The sequence below is a fragment of the Protopterus annectens genome, chromosome 9.part0 (assembly GCF_019279795.1).
Source record: "Protopterus annectens isolate FY-2018-M chromosome 9.part0, PAN1.0, whole genome shotgun sequence".
In the NCBI taxonomy this organism is placed as follows: Eukaryota; Metazoa; Chordata; order Ceratodontiformes; family Protopteridae; genus Protopterus; species Protopterus annectens.
Genome location: NC_056743.1, coordinates 1,426,855,303 through 1,426,865,302, shown reverse-complemented (window position 1 = coordinate 1,426,865,302; position 10,000 = coordinate 1,426,855,303). Strand labels below are relative to the sequence as shown.

Genomic DNA, 10,000 nt, shown 5'->3' with positions numbered 1-10,000 from the left:
GGGCAAATACCCTAGGAGTACCACAGAGGGGAAGGAGGGTGGGTAATCCTGACTGCAGATGCATGCCTATCGGACATCTACATTTATGGTAGGTACAAAACTGCACTATGTCCTTCAAGGATGCATCTGCAGTCCTTACAAATGGGTAGAATACCATAGCCAAACTGGGGAGGAGGAGAAATAAGATTATGGTGTAGTTAAGATCCCTTGCAAAACAGCAGTGGCAAAACCTGCTCGGGATCTGGAGTATAAAGGTAAATTATAATGCTTGGCAAATGTATGCACGGAGCTCCAAGTAGCAGCCTCTAAAATGTCTTTGGTAGCCACTCCTCGTAGAAAAGCTGTGGTAGTGGCTGTAGCCCTTGTAGAGTGAGGCCTGATGTTTTCTGGAGTTTTCTTCATGGTAGGAGTAACAAAATCTAATGCAATTTCCTATCCACTTAGAGATTGCCTGTTTTGAAATTGCTTTTCCTTCCATTCCTGTTGCATATGCTACCAGTAGCTGGTCAGTTTTTCTATTGCTCTTGGTCCTGTCCAGGTAGTAACGTAATTGTCTATGTACATCCAAGGTATGCAACAGTCTTTCTCCCTGTTCTGTGGGTTGGGGAAGAATGTAGGTAGGTGGATAGCTTGATTTAAAGATACCCTGGAGACCACCTTTGGCATAAAAGTAGGATTAGTTCTCATGGACACTCTATCTTGATGGAAGATCAGGAAGGGCTGTACTGCCATTAATGCCTGTAGCTCAGATACCCTTCTTGCTGAAGTGATTGCAAGCAGGAAAGCAGTTTTCCATGATAAGTACTGTAATTCTGCTGTTGCTGCTGGCTCGAAAGGAGGGAGTGTCAACTTTTCTAGCACAAAGTTCAAGTCCCATGCTGGCAATGGTGGCTTCCTAGGTGGTTTTACATTTTAATTCCTCTCAGAAACTGCCTGAGCAGAGGATGTGAGAAGAGTGGAGGATCCAAGTTGTATTCTGCTGAAATAGCTGATGCATGAATCTTAATGGAAGAATAGGACAGGCCGTTATGGAAGAGCTCTGCCAAGTATTCCAGGATGTTAGCTATGTTTACCAGTGACACATTCTCTCCTTTTGCAGTACTCCAAATGAGATATCTTTTCCATTTTGCTGAATAATTTTTCTTGTTGAGGGTCTGCGAGCCTCCAAGATAATGTCTTTAACCCTTTGAGATAAATCTGGGTTATTTGGTCTTATGCAATGTTCCAGGCAGCCAGCTGCAGTGTTTTCAGGTTTGGATGCAGGGTTTTGAAGTTGTTCTGTGTTAACAGCAAGGGAACTAGGGGCAGAGGCCATATTTGTTCCCGAGACATACTCCTCAGTAATGGGTACCAATGTTGCCTTGGCCAGTCCGGAGCTATCAGGATGATCCTTGGACGGTCTTCTTTGATCTTCAATAGCACCTTGTGCATCAAAGGAAGAGGTGGGAATGCATATGCTGTCAGGTTTTTCCAACTGAAAGATAGGGAGTCCACTTTCCAAGCAAGTGGGTGGTACGTCCTTGTGTAGAATTTTTTCAGTTGGTGATTGTGTGGGGATGCAAATAAGTCTATTTCTGGTAGTCCCCATTTCCCTATAATGGTTTTGAAGATGTCCGGATGCAGCATCCATTCGTGGGCATCCGTGGTAGTTCTGCTTAGGATGTCTGCTAGTATATTTTCTTTTCCTGGCACAAAAATTGCTTGTAACTGAATGTTGAAGCTCAGTGCCACATTCCAGAGGTCCATTGCCATCCGGCATAGAGGGTATGAATGTGTGCCTCCCTGTTTCTTGATGTACCACATAACTGTGGTGTTGTCCGTCCTTATCAGCAGTTGACCCTGTCGAAGAAATGGTCTGAATGCCTGAATTGCCAGTTTTACTGCCAGCATTTCCTTTTGATTTATGTGTAGGTGGAGATGGTCTTGATTCCATAAGCCTTGTATGCACTTGTCCAGCATGTGTGCCCCCCAACCGAGGTCTGAGGCGTCTGTTGTGATGGTCTAGCTTGGTTGAGTGTTGTGGAAGGGCAGTCCCTTGTTTGATTGACAGGCCTGAGCCCACCATTGGAATTCTTGCTTCAGGCATGGAATTATTGGAATTTGGGTTTCTAGGCTGTGCTTGTGCTGAGACCATAAATTCCTTAGGTACCACTGTAACTTTCTCATATGTAGTCTGGCATGTGGAATTAATATTATGCAGGATGCCATGTAACCGAGAGCTTGCAGGACTTTTCTTGCTGTTAGCTGGTTCTGCTTTGTTAATGCCATGAAGTAGAAAGGAGTTGCTCCTGTTTTTCTACTGTCAGGAATGCCATTTGTTTTGTTGTGTCCAGATCTGCACCCAAGAAGGTTATCCTTTGGGATGGTATCAGCCTTGACTTTTTTATATTGACTGTGTATCCCAGGGCTTGTAGTAGATGAATGACCCTTTGCAAATCTCTTGTTAATTTGTTTTTGTTGTCCGCTTGTAACAGGCAGTCGTCCAGGTAAGGGTAAATTTGAATTCCCTGAAGCCTGCAATGAGCAATTACTGATGCCTGGCATTTCGTGAATACTCTGGGCGCAGTAGATAAGCCAAAGGGCAATGCTGAGAATTGATAATGCTCTGATCCTGCAAGAAATCTGAGGTATCTTCTGCAATTTGGTCGTATGGGGACGTGCAGGTATGCCTCCTTGAGATCTAGCGTTACCAGCCAAGACTCCTTGCCCAGCATGGGAAGAAGCTGCTGTAGGGTCAGCATTTTGAATTTTGGAACAATGAGGTATGTGTTTAAAGCGGACAGGTCGAGAATAGGTCTCCATTGGTTTTCTTTTCTTGGTACCAGGAAGAGTCTGGAGTAAAATCCTTGCCCTTGTGCCATAGATGGTACCCTTTCTACAGCTCTCATCCTTAGTAAGTGAGTTATTTGTTCTAGAGCTTCTGTCTTCTGATTTGGAGGTAGGTTTGGCATTCCTCTCTTCCTTGGTAGAGTATGGAAGTGAAACCTGTAACCTTGGTCTATTGTCTGTAAAATCCATTTGTCTTCCTGTGATGTAATGCCAGTTTACTGAAAATAAGGCTAGCTTCCCGCCTAAGGGTGCCTCTAGTTGTTCCCTGGTAGGCGGTGCCAGAGCCAAGTCACTGTGATTGTCCTGTGGAAGTGGTGGTGGCTGGATCTGTGGCTGTACCTCGCTGGTTGTTAGCCTGCCACTGACGTCCCCTGTAGGCACCTCTGGATTGACCCCTGCCTCTTGAGCGTCTATTCCTGCCTCTCGGAGGTCTGGAGGTGTCTGGAAAGGACCAATTCTTGGAAGGCCAGTTCCTGCTAAACCTTGGTGGCTGGACCTGCAAGAAATCCTTGACTGTCTGTACAGATTTTGCTTTCTCTTCCACCTTCTTCAGCACCTGCTGTGCAGGGGAGCCAAACAAATTGAGCTTATCCATGGGAGCATCTAGGAGCTTTGATTTAACATGGTCTGGTAAGGACTGCTCTTTTAACCATGCATGCCTTCTGATCACTATGCCAGTCATGGCTGATCTAAAGGAAGCCTCCAGTGCATCATAGCCGCATTTTAAGGAATGATTACTGACCTGCTGAATGTTATGTACCATTTCCTGTACAGATTTTTTGTCTAATGGTTCATCAGAGGACAGTTTTTTAGTTAACTGTTCTAACATAAATTCCTGATACTGAATCATGTGGAATTGACAGTTCAAGGCCCTAGCTGAAAGAGTAGCAGAAGTGTAAACTTTCTTACCCCATCTCTCTAAGGCCCTAGATTCCCTTTCAGAGGGGAGGGGGTTTTTGGTAGAGGTAGCTGCTACAGCCTTGGGTCCCTGGGAGATAGTTTCGGGATCTGCAAAAGGGGCCTTATACAAATGATAATGTGTGTCCAGAACCCTGTAGTATCTATCGGGCTTAGCAGGGGCCGGAGGAAGAGAATCAGGAGCAGTACAAGCATCATTAAAAGCATCAGCCACAACAGTAAGTACTGGAGGAATGGCTAAAGGCCTATGCTGTGGCAAATGCAAAAAGGTTCTAAGCCTTTTCCTAGAGTCTGAAAAATCCTGGCCCTGCCATTGAAATTGTTCCCTCATAGCATGCAAGGTTTCCCCAAAAGAAAATTCCTCAGGCGGAGAGGCAGAAGGAATGGTCTCTTCTGCATCAGAGTCCTCATAAGGAGAAAAAGGGCCCTCTGGAGGGTTTGAATTATCTGATTCATCAGAGGAGCCATCTGAAGAAACTGGCTTAGGGGGCTCTACTCTAGTCCTCTTCTATGGAGGTGGGTGAGAGGCCCTGTCTGGATGTGGTTGGGATCCCCGGATCAAAGAAATGAGATCCTCTGCTAGACTAAGCATTTGTGAACTAGAACTAGGCCTGTGAGAGGGGGTCTTAGCAGGCACAGTTTTGGTAGTTTTTGCTGCTTTAGCCCTGGCAAAGGCCTTAATCGACATGGATGCAGGAGGCCTAGCAGCTCCACGTGCAGGGGTAGAAATATCCAAAGGGATAGTATCAGATAAATCCTGTGAACCTGCAAGAGCAGGTGTGATTTCAGTAGCAGATTCAGCCAAGCTGGATGAGGCCTCGGTAAGTGGCAAGCTTTCGGCCGAAGGAAGAACCGTGGACTCGGTTTCAGCCGAAACAGAGACACTCGCGGTTGGCTTAACCGCGGTTTCGGCCGAAACCGCGGACCGCGAGTGTCGGTCCTTTTCCTTGCGCTTTTTAGAAATTTGCGTAGTCAGAGTATCCGAGGCATAATGTAAGCAAAAGCGGAGCCGAAAAACTCTTCAGCAAATTCTGACCGACGTCTAAGCGTTCGTCGGTTGAAAGAAGCACAGGCTAGACAAGCTGCTACGTCGTGGTCTGGGCCTAAGCAAGGTAAGCAGTAAGAGTGGAAATCTTTATGAGGTATTTGTTTCCCACAATTTAAACAGTTATTCACTTTTTCTGACATCGGCTGAGGCAAGAAAGAGTCCCCAACGGGGTACTTAGCTTTTTAGAAGTCTTCGGTACTTGTAGTAGTAATCTCTGGTTCTGACCGACCGGCACTTGCGAACAGCTTCTGCTTCGGGCGCCACGCGGCAAGAAAGACTGGGGAAAATGGCGCCGGCTGATGCCTTTATACCCGAAGAACTGCAGCTATGACGTCGGGTGAAGTGCGACACCAGCCGAGGCCAGACCCAGACTTTGGAATCCGGCCGACCGAAGGGCTGCCTGATGACAGGACAACCCATTTGTAAGGACTGCAGATGCATCCTTGAAGGACATCTACCACAGCTGCTCATTACCATGAGTGCGTGCTTCCCGCATGTTGTCTGTACTTTGACCGATCAAAGTACAGCTGCGTGGGTTTATGGGCCAAGGATCTCAACCGCCATGTGTGAGTGATGATTAGGTTACAGTAAAAATCGGAAGTGGGGCTTGTTTTTGGTGTAGGGCTTATATCATGACCACCCTGGAAAAACCATGCTAGGCCTTACTCTCTGGTTAGGTCTTACTTAGAAAGAAGTACGGTGTGTGTGTGTGTGTGTGTGTGTGTGTGTGTGTGTGTGTGTGTGTGTGTGTGTGTGTGTATGTGTATATATATATATATATATATATAATGTTTTTAAGCAGTAATCTGTGAGTGTGCTTGTGTGTATCGGATTTACCCACAATTGGTGTGGCATGATTATGAGGGTGAAGCCCAAGTGATTAAACAAATCCATCCTTGGGAAAATCCTGATATACTCACAAACAGGAGTGGATTACTGCCGTTATTCAGTAATGTTATATAAGAAAGAAGTCGCTTACATTTCTTAAATGCCTTTGTGTAAGGGCGCTGTAGTGTTCCTCTGTCTTCTTCCTTGTTTGTTGATTTATTGCACATGCTAATGGGACTTGCGTTCCCACACTTGAACAGTACAATCAGTGCAGTGCAGAGGAAGCAACGGAGAAAAGGGAATCTCTGTTGTTGTGTTTTAATTTTTTTTTGTTTTTTGCTGCCAAGAGTTTACGAGGGACTCTGAGGAAATAAAAGGTTTCTTCAGGCTTGCCGAACTTACCTGATTTTTATTTTCCACTGTCCTCTAACCATATACCAACAGAGGTTCTGGCCAGTCAATGGTACTTGACAAAGTTCAATATTCATTTGGTATAAGTATGCCACCAGCAATCATGCCAGACAGTCTACAAAGTGCTGCTGCAGAGTTGTCAAAATCAATAACAGGTGCAGGCAGGCAGCTGAGAAAGTAAGATAATCATTGGTATATTCTGTGCAGAATTCTACATTGAAAGAAAAATCTAAAGTTTATCTGTGTTTTCAGATATGTGCAGCAAGTGTTGTTGTTCAGGGAACAGTTAGTGACTTTAAGATTTTGTCACAGGATATAAATGTTACACTTGGTCATTGCCAGTGCTTAACCTGTTAAGTGTCTTACCTAAGTTTTGCAATACAAATTGTTTGTTTTCCTGAGTTATATAAGATATACCTTTAGTTTGGCTAAGTTTCTTTATCATGCCAGTTTGTGACTTTACTGTATTTATCTCTTGAACATTTTTATTTCTGTATCACATTTTCTGGCTTGTTGGAATGTCCCATATTTTACCCATTCAAACCCTTTCAGTATTGCATCCACCGTATCATTTTTCATGGGACACTTCTTATGCACTGTTAACATCTGCAGCATAGCATTTGTAATCAGACAGTTAACTCAGTATATTAAGTGCTGTTACATTTGTTTAGTCCATGTGCCATTTCACTGAAAGCTTTTGTTGAAATCTACTTGCACACTTTTTTTCCCATTGGGATGCCACCACCTTTTGATCCTGGTACCTTGAAATTAAATATTTATTGAATGTCAGTAGACTGGCTTCACTGGCCCAGAATAGAACATATACCTCTGTTGTTGTCCACTCTTTTTACTTTAGATGGTTTGATCACCATATTGACCACTGCTGCAGCCGACCAGCTTCCAAAACTTCAGGGCACCTTGCTTAAGCAAAAACTGTCAAGCAGCTCAAGCTGAGCTGACTAAAAGACTAGTTTGGGTGCAAAACGTATCAGAGCTTTACTGCTGCAGAAGTATATGCTTCGCTGAGGTTTTTGAGGATTGACGGTTGGCTTGTGCTTTCCTTTGCTGGGCAGATAAGTCCCCTTTAGTAGGGGGAAAAACTTCCGAATTGAAGTAACTAAAAGCACAAAAGACGGTAGGGAGACGTTACAGAATATGTCATACCTGAATGGGGAAAGAAATACACCCCATTACTGGGAGCGAACAGTAAAGGTGAAAACATGGTTATTGATATCAACTGTAGGAAACCCCCCAAAGTATATAGTAGGGCTTGTGTCTTGGAATACGGTCCACATACCAATAAAATAAAAGACATATTAATTAATTATTAGAATGTCTTAATGGTGGACCAGGATTTGATTGACATATTGGGCCCTAGACCCACTTTTGTATATAAGATGGGGAGAAATGTGAAATCTTTGTTGGAAAGGGGTTTACGAGATACAGGGGTGGTAAATAGCACTAAGCATACCTCAAAATGTGGTGCTTGCAACCAATGCTACGTTATTAACGAAGAAGAAGGTAGGGTCCTAGATAACATTAATAAGACTAGATTGAGGTTTAGACAGGGCAATTGTAATTCGAAATTAGTTATCTATTTGACCAAATGTGAAGTTTGTCTAGGATACTATATAGGGAAAACAGACAGGAATCTTACAAAAAGGATATATGCTCACCTTTACAGTATTAGGACGAAGGACATTAATAATGCCTTATATAGTATGGACCCAAACATACTTTTAAGTTTGCAATACTGGAAAAATGTTGTCTTGGATCCTAGATGTGGAGATTACAAAAGTATACTTGCATATAAAGAAGTTTGGTGGCAGTTGCTAACAGACACCACCAGGTCTGAATTACCATATTTCAATCAAACCCCGACTTAACATTAGATAGACAGACAGATATATCAGTATTTGTAGTACATTATCAGAACATTATCTGGGCAAGACAGGTTATGTAGTGGCTGTCATTTGTCATTTAGTAGCACATCATATTTGTTGAAATAGTTTCATTTTAGCATGTTTTAACCTTTTAACTTTTTATTGTTTAGTACACTGTTGTCAACATTTTTTTTAGTTATAAAATCCTTAGTATATATTATTTTAGTATGACTTGTATAAATGAGCGCAATACTACTTTAAATGAATTTGGCTTTTTAAACAACTTGTATCAGTTGGTTTGCAGTTCTGATGAAGCTCACTTGTGTGCGAGTGAAAGCGCTTAACATTTCTATGATTTTTTGTCACAATAAATGTGTTTTTGATTTTTACCACATTGTGGTGCATTTATTCTGAGTTTAACCATTTTACTCAGTACAAACCTAGTTCATTGTTTCTTTGCTGTGTTTTGGATGAGCGGATGTTGGCATTCCTTTACTGCAGGATTCGTTGTATTTTATAAGCTCATCATAGGGTGGAGACACCCAAGAGGTGGACGGTTGAGAACCGAAAGCCTTCAGAACTGACTCATCCTCAGTAGGGTTTTTGGAATGCCAATCACCCCTCTGCCTAAGGATCTGAAGTATCTCTGCAAAGGAGATATCCTCAGAGGGGGATGGGGGGACCCTTCTGACTCATCTAAGTCAGTGTCAGATGTCAAAGACTCCTGTGGGGAGTCCAGGTGCCGCCTCTTGCACAAACTCTTTCTGGGAACCTCCTCAGCGGGAACATCCGTGGAAGTCTCATAAAAGTCTCAGAAGAGTCTCAGAAGAGCAGGGAGCGCCCAGTGGGGCTACCTGATGCTCAGGGTCTCTACGCTTGGAGCAGATGGAAACAGAAGCAGGCACAGGCACCTTAGGGGAAGAGGAGTCCAATCCTGATGTCGAGGAAGTCTTAGAAGACCATACTCATCTCATGGCTTCAGAGGCATCACAGCTCTGATGGGAAGGAGTCGAAGGACCCGAAGGAACCTCAAGCCCCTCCCGCACAAAGGCCATGGACTCCGAGCCCAAAGCAAGAGACGAGCTCATCCGAGCCGAAGCCCCGAGGGAAAGAGTCAGCACCGAAAAGTCGGTGCAACTACCCTCCCCGGACCAGACAGGAGAATGTCGGCTCCTAGAATCCCCGGTTAGCGCAGAGGACGTCCGAGCAGATGGAACCGACAACAGTGGAACAGGTGTCGGCTCCAAGGGCTCTTCGATTATCAGGTCAGCCTCCCCCAGCTCCGAAAGCCCAGTATGACTCGGAGACGGAGCAGTCAATTCTGGGGTAATGGTCTTCAGTTCCGACGCTAGGGTCGGAGACGACAGCAATTTAGCTAGGCCTGGTGCCCTTAACAGCTTCTGTACCAGTCGGCCCATGTCCAGATCAGAAAGACTAACAGAGAACCTAGACGAGTGCACCGGCAGTGCAGACTGGAAAATAGGAGATGATGGCAACTCTGATACCGGCTCCAGAACAGTGGACCGGATCTGAGAAGAAGGGACACTCGGCTCCGAGAACTGTGGAGCCGATGACCCAGCATCCTAACTTTTCTTACATTTTTTTGTGGCTTTTGAGTCTCCTGAGGGATTGGGAAGAACGAGAGGACCTACTCGCCCATCCTGGTCACTCAACGCCTCGACAAAACGGTGTTTTAGTAAACCCCTGTCCACCAATTTCCTCTTCCTTTCTAATGTAACCCTGGAAGAAAAGGAGTGACATATGCTGCATGACTCTGGCAAGTGAAGAGCTCCTAGACAGTATACACATTGCACATGAGTATCAATAACAGACATCTTTTGTCCGCAGTCTGGGCATTTTTTGAACTCAGACTTTGGATGCTTTTGTTTTTCCTCAGACATGCCCAATAACCAAAACCGCTATCCACAGTAACAAAGCCAAAGGCTAGCTAGTAGTGGTAGGAACACAACCACCAATAAACACTGAAACAATGGCCCAAAAGAAAAGTGGGCCAAATATTAGCTAAATAGTATTAAGCACTCAAACTAATAATAAAATTCTACTCTAACTACCAATACACACT

General features: G+C 44.3%; 1 protein-coding gene across 1 annotated transcript in view; it reads right to left on the bottom strand.

The window, feature by feature from the left end:
- The window catches only part of LOC122812106 (E3 ubiquitin-protein ligase MARCHF5-like), a 268,136-nt gene that overhangs the window by 230,201 nt on the left and 27,935 nt on the right, over window positions 1–10,000 (bottom strand). The window lies entirely within an intron of this gene.